At 33.1% G+C, this 13,056-nt stretch overlaps 1 long non-coding RNA gene across 1 annotated transcript; it reads right to left on the bottom strand.

Moving 5' to 3' along the window:
• Positions 1-9,996: 9,996 nt before the first annotated feature.
• LOC144889220 (uncharacterized) lies at positions 9,997-11,076 on the bottom strand. The gene is made up of 3 exons (XR_013621654.1): positions 10,883-11,076; positions 10,481-10,604; positions 9,997-10,260 (listed from the first exon to the last, which is right to left on the bottom strand). It is a non-coding gene; the product is annotated as an uncharacterized LOC144889220 (long non-coding RNA).
• Positions 11,077-13,056: the final 1,980 nt, after the last annotated feature.

Raw genomic sequence — 13,056 nt, 5'->3', positions numbered from 1 at the left:
ATTTCTAATTTTACTCCCATATAAAATTTAAGTGGTTTCATTTCCTTTAGTGTTTTTTCAATCAACGTTTGAACAGCAGGTTTAACTATTTCTACAGCATCAACTATAGACTCTGGTTCAGGAGGTTTGAAGTTAAAGACTCTTATTTTAATATGTCCTTTGAATGCTCCATCAGAGTTTTTAGTTGTGATAAAATTTGATAAATGTAGATTTGTTTTAAGATGTATTTTGAAGCCTTTCTTGAGGATATTTTTATTACATGTAGAACAGTGTTTTGTTTCAGGTGGAAGAGGGGAAAGTTTGTTTAAAATGTTGTATGTATGTTTTGCGGTGAGAATATGTTGTTTATAATATTTTACTTCCTTCTCGCAAGTATCACAATAAACCATATTTATAGCGTGAGAAAACGTGGTGTTTTATATATATCACTGTGCTTAAAATAAAACACTTTTGAGCTTTACAGCTCCGTTTTATATATATCACTGTGCTTAAACTAAAACACTTTTTCACTCAGAATCATCTAAGTCATAACTATCACATGAATACTCAGAATCATACTCAGAGTCATCAATAAAGCTACTCTCATAACTATCATTTGAGCACAAACTATTAGTATCATAACTATCATCTGTGTTCAATGAAATACTATCATCACCATCGTCCGAGTTCAATGAAATACTATCATCACTATCGTCCGAGTTCAATGAAATAGTAAAATCTTCACTGCTGTAATGACTCATATTTAATTAGCAGAAAAAACCTTTCCATCTATACCAATATACTTTCTTTCATTAACGGATTCAATCTCTACATTTTTAATATCAAAAGTTATCTTTAAATAATCTCTAACTATCATAGAACGAAATGACATTTCACCAGAAATATTAACATCATTCATTTTACTTAGATCTACACCCTTTGGATTATTAAAGAAAATACAAATGTCTCCTCTAGAATTATTAATGGTCTTATCATTCTTTTTCAAAGTATCGTGGTCAATCACTTTTTCAAGCTTTGAATAAATTGCCAGGAGTAGAGGAGAAACTTTTGTTAGATTTACTTTAATGGATGTCTTTCCAGGTATAGTTAGAGCTCTTCCTTTAAATGAAATAGAGGGGCTCATGTTATTTTCCATAACTGGTTTTACCCAAAAATTTCCATATTTATCTTTGTTCAATTTAACATCTTTGACATATTTTTCTATATCTTCCACCGAAGTAGAGATTGATTGAAATTTGTCTTTTGTGCTTTGAAACATTGTATTTATTAATGAATAAACTTGCGTTTAGTTTAAGTAAAAATTTACTATATAAATATGATAAGTTCTGAAGGATATTTAGAATTTCCAGACTCTCCATATGATAAATTAGAGAATTGTCCAGCTTGTGATAGAATAGGGCTTAATAATGAGGGTTCATATAAACAATGTTTATTCTGTGATTATATTCTAATTAATGATAATAAGAAATATAAAAAAACATATAACTCTTTTAAATTAGAACCAAAAATGAATTACTTTACAAGATTAATAAGAGAGATGAATGTTAAGCATTATGGTGATAATACACCATTTCTTACAAGGAAAGAGACTCTTTGTATTGAGGAAATGTATAAGGGTTTAATGATATTTATTATTCAAAATAATTTTAATGGAAATGTTAATACAAGATACTATATAAATAAAATAATGAATTATTTTGAAATTAAACCCGAACTCAGGATAAAATATAGAGTTTCTAAAATAGCTCAAAAAAAGTTAGATGACTTGTTTTCCAAATATATAAATGAATGATTTTTTACCCGTTTGGGAAAATAAGATAAAGTTTAATAACCATAAAAACATTCCAAATTCATTGAGATGTCTAATAGTTGGTTCAAGCGGATGTGGGAAAACCTGTTTACTTTTAAAGATGCTCCTTGGTCCTAATTTTTTAGATTATGATAATTTAATAATTTTTACAAAGTCAAGTTTTCAACCCGAGTATCAACTACTCTCACAGGGTTTTAATGCAGGTCTTAAAAAGGAAGACATTATCGGTTTATTTAAACTTCAAAACAAACTGAATGATTATAATATTGAAGATATAATACAATTATTTTGTGATACACAGAAATCAAAATCGAAACCCATAACTTGTATTCTCAGTGATAATACGGATGATATACCTTCACCTCAAGATTTAGATAAATCAAAAAAGAACCTCGTCATCTTTGATGATTGTGTTAATGAGAGAAACCAAACAGTAATGGATAGCTACTATACAAGAGGGAGACATTCTTCTTGTAATTGTATATATCTTAGTCAATCATATTTTCAACTCCCTCGACGCTCAATAAGAAACAATGCCAATACTTTTATTTTATTTAAGTTAAATTCAATAGATGTAAATAATTTTTGGAGAGATAATTGCTCTACGTTATGTAGTAAAAAAGAATTTGAAAATTATATGAAACACACGATTGGAAAATATAAATATATTGTTGTGAAACAAGATGAGATACTAAATGATATTTTTCAATAAATAAATACAGAAAATGAATACCGAAGAAAGAGAAAGAAAGTTTAAGGAACATCAACAATTAGTTTCAAAAGTTGTTAAACAACAGGAAGAGATAAAGAAGAAACGGAGACAGAAACTAACTGGTGAAGAAGCCTTTGAAAGAAAACAAGAGAAATTCTTTAAACCACTTTTGAAAACTCAACACTCACCTACAGTTCCCACGGTAGAATTTACTCCGAAAAAACTTCAAATGCTCAAAGATTTTAGTCAGATAACAAAACAAGAACTTGGTGAATTAGAATATGATGACGAGGGATTATTTCGGAAACTTGAGCAGGTAAATCAACCCCCTAATTATGTTGTGGAAGCTCTTCAAAACAATGAATATTCGGCGGGTTCAAAAACCAGAGCAGGTCTCATTCCAACAGAAGAACCAGCAGTGTTTCATCTTGTGGAAGAAAAGGTATTGATATTTAATGATGAATTGATGTTCTTGAGTTCTACTCAACCAAATGTTAAATTAACTCCAAGATTAATGTTTCTTCTAACAAACCCCGGATTCAGCGGTTCAAAATATTTTGAGGAACCACTTGATATGGAAAGAGAGGAAGATAGGGTATATATTGAGTTGTTAAATGCACTTGATTATGGAGTTTCTGTTGCTGGTAAAAGTAAGAAGAATGAGAAGGAGAAACATATTATTGATGCTTTAAGTAAACTTGGTTCAGGTGTTAGTTTTCTTCCAAATGACCCATCACAATTAGTTAATAGGCTATTATTGTTGTTAGGTAGTAAGAAGGCTGGAAACAACAATTGTTTTAATGAATCCTCAGCCATTTTAGATCAGTTGATGAATATGAAAATAATTAATAAATGTCAATACAAAGATATTTTATTAGATATTAAATAAGATGAGAAGCACAATTCTTAGTTTTAATTTCACAACGAGCGATTACACAGCTTCATTCCCTTACCCACTACAACTTGACCCCCTTACCTCATATGAGGCATCTTTATTGTCGATGGAAACTTATAATACCTTGTTTAATATCACAGAGAAAAACAGCAAGTTTAGTTATAATCCAGGAAGTGGATATAAAACTATAACTGTTTCACCTGGAGCTTACGAGATTTCTCAAATATCTTCAGAAGTCTCTCGCCTTATGAAAGAAAAAGGTGATGAACCAAAAAATATTGTAATAGATATTCAAAAACACACTTCAAAATCAACTATTAAACTTAAAAATAATTATAAAGTTGATTTCACGATTGAAAATTCGTTTAGAGAGCTATTGGGTTTCTCTTCAAAAAAGATTGAAAATAACGGGACGTTTTACAGTGATAATGTTATCCAAATATCCTCCGGTATAAATTCAGTATTAATTCATTGTGATTTGATTGATGGTGCTTATAACGATGGAATAAGAACAAATACAATATTTTCATTCAGTGCATACTCAACCCCGATTGGTTATAAATTTAATATGGAACCAAAAAATCTTGTCTATTTACCTGTGTCAGGAAAAACCATATACAGAGTAAATTTTAGGATAACCGACCAAGATAATCGTATGATATCCTTTAATGATGAAATTATATCCATCAGAATTCACCTACGTGAAGTTTTTCAATAAATAAATAATGGTTATTGTGAGAAAACACGAGTTGGGAAAATATAAAATAATTACAGGGGAGGGCATGTTCCTTTCACCAGACTATACAAGGTATGTGGGTAGAGGATACTATAAACCTAAGAGACAACGAGGTGTAGGTCATCAATTTCGAAATAAAGGAGATGGGATAATTGATACTCTAATGGGTATTGGTTCAACCATCCTTAAACATAAAGACCTAATTGGTTCAACTGCTTCTGCCGTGGGCTCCGTTGCGGGTGCTATAAAGAGTATAAAAGATGCTCAAAAGGAGTCTCATAAATTACAAGCAATCAAAGAAATAAAAAAAGGTAAAACTCAACTATCTTCACAAGAACGACAAAAAATCATTAAAATACTTGGGTCAGGGTTTCAACAATTTTAATGCTATATAAATACAAGTATGGAAGCGATTGATAGTATCTATGATTTGGATGATACGATTATCATTTCAAACTCCACTAAAAAGGAAGACTATTTTAAGGTAAATGCTATAACAGGAACAGACTGGAATTCAAACGGAACAAAAAGTTTTGAAATAAATAATCAACAAACTTACTTGAATATAGCTGATAGTTTCTTGCTGTGTAAATTTAAATTCACTAAGGCTGCGAATAATACTAATGCTACACTCGTAAATGATTTCTTCTGGAAAATGTTTGACAGTGTCCGCCTGTATATTGGAACACAAGAGGTTGAAGCGGTTGATTATGTCTCTGCTACATCTGAAATGATGAAATTTACACTATATTCGTTTAGTGATAGAATGGGTAAGGGAGCTGTTGAAGGTTTTATTCCTGATATGTCAACGGGTACAAACGCAGACCCTGGTTATAGTCAAAGGAAGTCAATGTATAATGATGAAACAAAAGCAGTGAATAGTTTTACCGTAGCAGTACCTCTTAAAGGTATATTTGGATTTTGCGATTATGATAAAGTTTTGTATGGTCTTAAAATTAGATTTCAACTACAAAGGAATGATAATGTAAATAGGTTGCTTTTTGGGGATGAAAATGCTTTTGGAGACAACAATAAATTTGTTATTAATGATTTGTGTTGGTATATCAGTGAATATACTCCTAATCTTAAAACGGAAGAGATGTTAAATAGAAGACTTAACTCAAAGAAACCGCTAAATGTATCATACCTTAAAAGAAGATGTCAACACGTTAAACTGGAACACACTACCTACACTTGGAATTTGGGTGTTCTTCAAGGAAAGCCACGATACCTCTGGCTCATTTTTAAAAAACCAGATGGAGAGGACGGTACTAATAAGAATAATGCGCTGAGTGATAATGCTAAGGTGAAACAACTTCGGGTTTCTCTTGATGGCACATTTTATCCACGAGATAGATTGGAAATTGATTGGGAAAAAAATGATTATGCGGAAGCCTACAAGTCCTACCAAAAGGTGTGTGAAAGTAATGGTAATAATGATCCTATTTTGGATATGGTTGCGTTTCAAAAACTTTATACAATCTACGCAATTGACCTGAGTTCTCAAAAGGAAACTATAAAGTCTAATCGAGTGGATACTTCTCTATACATTGAAAGAGGGGAGAGTGAAGAGGTTAATGCATATTGTTTGCTTTTGGAGGAAACAGAATTACAGATTAATACAGATAATGGTGTTATGATTAATATCACATAGGTTTTTTCTCATAAATAAATGGTTGGGGTATATGTTAATCAAATCAATCTTAATAAATTAACATCTTGTATTCAAAATCAAAAGCCTTGTATTATTAATGTTAATACAATTCAAAGAAAAGGAGCTGTAAGAATTGATGTTTTACTCACACACACACAAGTAAAAACACTAAATGATGTTGGATCACTTAAAATTAAAATGACGAAACCTATGTTAAAGAAATATTCAATAGATGAGTCAAGAGGAGGATTTCTCCCGTTTCTAATTCCTTTATTTGCTGGTTTAAGTGCGGCGGGAGCATTGACTGGTGGTATTTCAGCAGCGGTAAAAACTGCTAACGAAAGGAAGGCACAACTAAAAGCTCAAAAAGAATTGGAAAGACATAACAAGGAGATGGAGAAACAAATTAGTGGAAGTGGTGTAATTGTAGATTTTGCTCAAAAACTTGAAAGTCTACCTGATAAAGCTAGATTGTTGGTTGGAGATATGCTTTCCTCTATCGCTCAAGCGGGTGTTAAACTAACTAAACGGGGTAATGGATTGTATCTTTCTCATAAATAAATGGATAAATGGTTTAAACAATTTGGAAAGAATACAACGTCAAATATAGAACTAGCTAAGTATTGTAAAACACTAAAAATTGATAATGTGGTTATTTGTATGAGAGATGAATTAATACATATAAATAAGAATACAAAGAATATTATTATGAATTTAGACACACAGAATGGTTCTCATTGGGTTTGTATTCATAATAGTCAGGATAAATATTATTTTGATAGTTATGGTATGCCACCACCTGTTGAAGTAATACAATTCTTACAGAATGGTGTTTATCAAACATTCCAAGTTCAAGAAATTAATTCTAAATGTTGTGGCCAATTATGTTTATATGTATTATTTCAACTCAACAATAATGAAAATTTTTATGATATCATTTTTTATCTAATATAAATGACCTATGTTGGAAAAGATGGTTCTATCTTTGGAAAATCCTCTCAGGATATTGATTTATCAAATTATTATACAAAGGCACAGGCTGAACGACAAAAATATAGTGTAAGTAAAAATATTAATATGAAGAATACTTATAAATTAATCAATTATCCAAACCCTACAGATGCGAATGACTTAATTAGATTAAGTGATTTATCACAATATATATTTTTAAAGAAAACAGCACGTTTTGTGAAAGAAGTAAAATTTACAACCACAACACCTGGTTATACTGACCATACACCTTTCCTCATTGAATTTAACTACCTGCTTACAATTGAATTTTATAAAGAAGGACATTTAGTTAATATGCGAATTAATAAATGGGGGTATGATATGCCTGATTTAGGGTATAATTGGTCTTTTTCAATAAACATAGAAGACCTACATGATTTAAATCAGTCTCGTAAAGAAGAATATTATCCACTTGGTGAGGATAAGGATTTATGTGGAAGTACAATTAGTAAACAACAAATACGTGATTTTAAGAAAAGAAAAATATATGATAGTATAGCGATGGTTCGCATGACAAAGAAGGAAGGTAATGAGATAAGGATAGAAAGCCGAGGAATACAAACCGATTTGGTAGTGGGAAGATGGGGTGGTATTACCTGTCATAATATTAATCTCACATATATTTCTGATACATAAATGGCAGGAAGAAGACTACAAGAGAATTATAATTTTTGTATTCAAGGATACCTACAAGAAAAGGGTGCTCGGTATTACATACCTTATGATTTGGAGCATATACATGGGAATTTTGTCATTAAAAACTGGCCTTATACTGATATTGTTAAACCCACAAATAGAGACTTGTTTAAAATATTAAATAAAAATGAACTTCTCAAAGTTATGAAATATAAAACTCTTTTAGAAATCGTCAACAAATCTTATTGGTATCCTATTATGAGAAAAATAATTATAGATACAAGAATATCTCAAAATCCAGATGAGTATATGTATAATATTCTTTGGGGTTCAAACTCAAGGGTAGCAAGGGATGAGGAAGGAGTTGAAGAAGAGAAGGAGGAAAGAGAGAAAAAGGAGAAGGAGGAAAGGGAGAGGGAGGAGAAGGAGGAGAGGGAGAAAAAGGAGGAGAAGGAGGAGAGGGAGAAAAAGGAGAAGGAGGAAAGGGAGAAAAGGGAGAAGGAGGAAAGGGAGAAAAGGGAGAAAAAGGAGAAGGAGGAGAGGGAGAAAATGGAGGAGGAGGAGAGGGAGCAAAGAGAGAGGGAGGAAAAATATAAAAAGATGGAAATCAGTGAGATTCATAAAAGATTGAGTGTATTAAAGCAAATAAATCAATCTCAACGCACCGAAGAGGAAATTAAAGAATTAACAACTCTTATGAAGATAATGGTTTCAAAAATAAGAACGTCAATGTCTTCAATTTCAGGGAGATTTAAATGAGAAAGTGGTGAAGAAGAAGAAGAAGAAGAAGGAAAAGATTATGTGATTGATGATGTTGGTGTCATTGACTTTAGTTAGTTTTTATTTGTAAATAAATGGAGGAGAGAGTGAAGGCATTCCTTAGGATTCTTTATGTTTTAAAAATAAAGATTGAAATGTATATGTTGAAAACCAAAAAGGTTTTGATACTCTGTCGGAATTTTTCTGATAAATAAATATGAGTTATTGTCTCAAATGTAAAAAGAAAACTAAATCTAAAAATATCTCTTATGTTAAAGCTAAAAATAATAGAGTTTATCAAAAAGGAATATGTCAAGTATGTGGCTCTAAAAAGTGCCAATTCATCTCTCCTAAAAGAGGAGGAGACATACAAAAGTTTCTGTCAGGAAGTAAATTTACAACAACTGGAATTCCAGGGGAATTACACCTTCCAGGGTATTCTTTCTGTGGTCCAGGAACAAACTTGGATAAAAGATTAGATGAGGCTGACAATCCTAAACCTTGGTCTAAACCTACAAATAGGGTTGACGAAGTGTGTATGAAGCATGATATTGCTTATGGGAAAACCACTACGTTGACTGAAAAACATAAAGCCGACAGCGAAATGTTGTATAATTTGTCTTTGATACAAAATCCAACGTTGAGAGAGAAAGTTGATAGGTTTATTGTGAGAAATTTGATAAATGCTAAATTGAAACTTGGTCTTGGTTATTCCTCAAAAAACTATTAGGCTCTAATGATGTCATCAAGACTGAGGAGCTTTTGGCTGAAGAATTACACAAACCTATAATCACAAAGTTTAAAAGAAGGAAGGTTTATTCTAAATACACCGACCACATATGGTCCGCTGATTTAATTGAATTGAATAATGACAGGGGATACAGGTATGCTTTAACCGTTATTGATTTGAGGAGTAGATTTGCCTGGGTTGTCCCTTTAAAAAATAAAAGGGGTGATACTTTAATGTTAGCCTTTAAGCTAATATTTGATCGGGATAAAAGGAAACCAAAGAAGTTATGGACTGATGAGGGAACAGAGTTCTATAACAAAATATTCATGAAATTTCTTAAGGGGAAGGGTATTAAATTATACAGCACCTTTAATGAAGGAAAGGCAGTTGTTATTGAGCGTTTTAATCGTACTTTGAAAGAGAAATTATATAAAAAATTCACACAACTCGGTTCTCAAAAATGGGTGTATTTAATTCAGGATATTGTAGATGATTACAACAATACAGTTCATTCATCAACAAAATCAAAACCATCAGAAACATTTACAAAATTAGAATATGAAAAGGAGATTAATTTGAGAAAGCCCAAGTTCAAAGTTGGTGATATTGTAAGGATATACAAATGGAAAAGCCATTTTGAGAAAGGTTATACACAAAAATGGACTAATGAATTATTTATAATCGTTGATGTAATGGATACAGTCCCTTGGACCTACAAATTAAATGATATAAATCGAGAAGAAATCTTGGGTTCATTTTACTCGCAAGAATTACAAAAAACAAAGCTAATAATTCATTAAACAACATTTCTATTCACCCCACCCAGATTAGCTAATTTAATTAGTGGTAATAAAAAAAAATTTAAATAAATTAAAATCATAAGCCACACCCACACAGACCACGCCCACACAGACCCCGCCCACACAGACCCCGCCCACACAGACCCCGCCCACACAGACCACACCCATCATCCCCCACCCTCCGTGCACCCCCACCCTTGACCCTTCACCCCCCTCATCCCACCCCCACCTTCCCCACACACACAAGGGGAGGGGAGGGGTGGGATGAGGGGGGTGAAGGGTCTTTGGCAGGGGTGCACCTCCCCGTTCCCTCCTTTATTCTCTTTTTGTAATTAATAATTAAATAATTGTAAACAAAACAAATATATATAAATATTGAAAACATTAAAATCTTTATATTATTAAAACATTTTTCTTGAGGTATACATTCAACTTCTCCCCAGCATAAGTCATCAATTTCTTCCCAGCACAAGTCAAAGGTTGGTTCAGCAGATGTCTTCAGGTTTTGAATCTCTTTCTATTAAAGACAAGAGGGGAGAGATATTTATTTCATATTTATGTTCCATGTCAAAGCGTCTTGAAAAGCGCTATACAAAATAAATGTATTATTATTATTATTATTAATATAGGGTCGGATGCCCTTCCTGACACCAACCCTGAATCACCTCTTACGATGCGCAGGGATATGGTGTACCTATTATAAACGGTGAACCACACACACGTACACACATGCTTACCTCGAAAAAATCCAGCTTAGCGTCAAGATCGTTGAGTTGAAAATGTAGAGGTTCACAGGTTGGTAGGAAATAACCATTCCTATGGAGTCCAAAATCGTCCCACTCCAAGCTTTGGTCTTCGAGGCTGCAAACAAAATAAGGAGAAATTACTATGCTGAAGTAAGCTTGACAAAACATCACACACACACACACACATACACACACACATACACACACACATACACACACACACACATACACACACACACACACACACACACACAATCTCATTTTTTCATTTCTGTTCCTCACAATTCGATCTCTCTATTTTAATCACAGACACACATGCACACACATACACATACACACACACACATGCACACACACATGCACACACCTCTCGTTTTTTATTTTCTATCATACCTTTCACGTGAATTTTCTAAGAACGGTGAAACATTGAATTCATTCTGAGCCCACCATCTCGGAGGTAGGTTATTCAAACCCGTATTCAGTTCGTTGTGGAACTCTTGAGAAACAACTTGAAATTCTGCCAGGATATTTACAATATTTGAATTGCTGCAATGAATAGGAAAAATAAATTATTAGTTGTATAATTAATCACATACAAAGCTCTCATTAACAGTGTTTAATACCAAATGAACTTACCAATGTCCTGGCGAGTATTCTTCATCAGAGGAAAGACTGGAATAAGACAAGCTCATCTTCGTTCACAATGTTTAAATGTCCCATTCGGAGACCTCTCTTTTTATAATGAACAAAATGTATTTCGGGGAACTGAAGTGCTTGTCAGCTTTTGGAAACTGAGGGCGTGTGTTTGTGAAAAACAGGAAACAAGACAAAGAGAATTCCTTGGAAGTTATCCAAGTGAAACAACGTCATTTCTCAACAGTGAGCTATTAATTAGAAAAGGTTCGAGTGGTATATAAATGGAAAACAAAATGAATGTAAAAAATATCAAATAAGTATAATTGAAAAGGCAACTGGTAAAAAAGTTCACAAAACAAATAAGAGAATTAATTTAAATACCGGTGAGTTGGATGAGACGGTGAGGAGAGTTGTAGGAGAATTAAATTATTTCCCACGCATAAACAAATATTTGTCGGATCGATGTTTGAGTGGGTTATATTCACCAGATGATATTAAGAGTAAAAGGTTAAAAGGTCCATGAGGTCAGAAGGATCACAGGTGTTTAAGTGGTCTAATGAATAAGGATAACATGTCAAAAGGTTAGAAGGTTCGTAAAGAACAGGGTGAGAGAAATAGAGGTCTTTAGGGTCAATATGGAAGTGAATGGGTCAAAGATTAATCTGCCAGATGATATGTAGAAGAAGGATGATAGGTCTATAAGAGAAAACAAATATTTGTAGTGTTTGAGTGGTCTAATGAACAACATTAAGGATAGGTACTACAGACAAAAGGTTCATAAAGATGAGGGTGGGAGAAATAGAGGTGTTTATGATTTTTGAAAAAGACAAGGGGGTAAATGACATTAGATAGGGATTTCCCATGTTAAACGGAGGTGTCCCAGAAGCAACATTATTACACTACTAATACAAGTGCAAAAGTGGTTTCCTGCACCAACACAAGTGCGAAAAGTGGTTTTTCAACACTAACACAAGTGCGAAAAGTGGTTTTTCAACACTATCACAAGTGCAAAAAGTGTTTTTTCCACACTAATACAAGTGCAAAAGTGGTTTCCTGCACCAACACAAGTGCGAAAAGTGGTTTTTCAACACTAACACAAGTGCGAAAAGTGGTTTTTCAACACTAACACAAGTGCGAAAAGTGGTTTTTCAACACTATCACACGTGCAAAAAGTGTTTTTTCCACACTAATACAAGTGCAAAAGTGGTTGCCTGCACCAACACAAGTGCAAAAAGTGGTTTTTCAACACTAACACAAGTGCGAAAAGTGGTTTTTCAACATTAACACAAGTGTGAAAAGTGGTTTTTCCACACTTATACAAGTGCAAAAGGGGTTTCCTGCACCAACACAAGTGCGAAAAGTGGTTTTTCAACACTAACACAAGTGCGAAAAGTGGTTTTTCAACACTATCACAAGTGCAAAAAGTGTTTTTTCCACACTAATACAAGTGCAAAAGTGGTTTCCTGCACCAACACAAGTGCAAAAAGTGGTTTTTCAACACTAACACAAGTGTGAAAAGTGGTTTTTCCACACTAATACAAGTGCAAAAGTGGTTTCCTGCACCAACACAAGTGCGAAAAGTGGTTTTTCAACACTAACACAAGTGCGAAAAGTGCTTTTTCAACACTAACACAAGTGCGAAAAGTGTTTTTTCCACACTAATACAAGTGCAAAAGTGGTTTCCTGCACCAACACAAGTGCGAAAAGTGGTTTTTCAACACTAACACAAGTGCGAAAAGTGGTTTTTCAACACTAACACAAGTGCGAAAAGTGGTTTTTCCACACTAATACAAGTGCAAAAGTGGTTTCCTGCACCAACACAAGTGCGAAAAGTGGTTTTTCAACACTAACACAAGTGCGAAAAGTGGTTTTTCAACACTAACACAAGTGCGAAAAGTGGTTTTTCCACACTAATACAAGTGCAAAAGTGG

This window comes from Myxine glutinosa, unplaced genomic scaffold, assembly GCF_964187855.1.
Source record: "Myxine glutinosa unplaced genomic scaffold, kmMyxGlut1.1 SCAFFOLD_1805, whole genome shotgun sequence".
NCBI classification, from domain to species: Eukaryota; Metazoa; Chordata; class Myxini; order Myxiniformes; family Myxinidae; genus Myxine; species Myxine glutinosa.
This window is presented reverse-complemented; position numbering and strand designations above follow the sequence as displayed.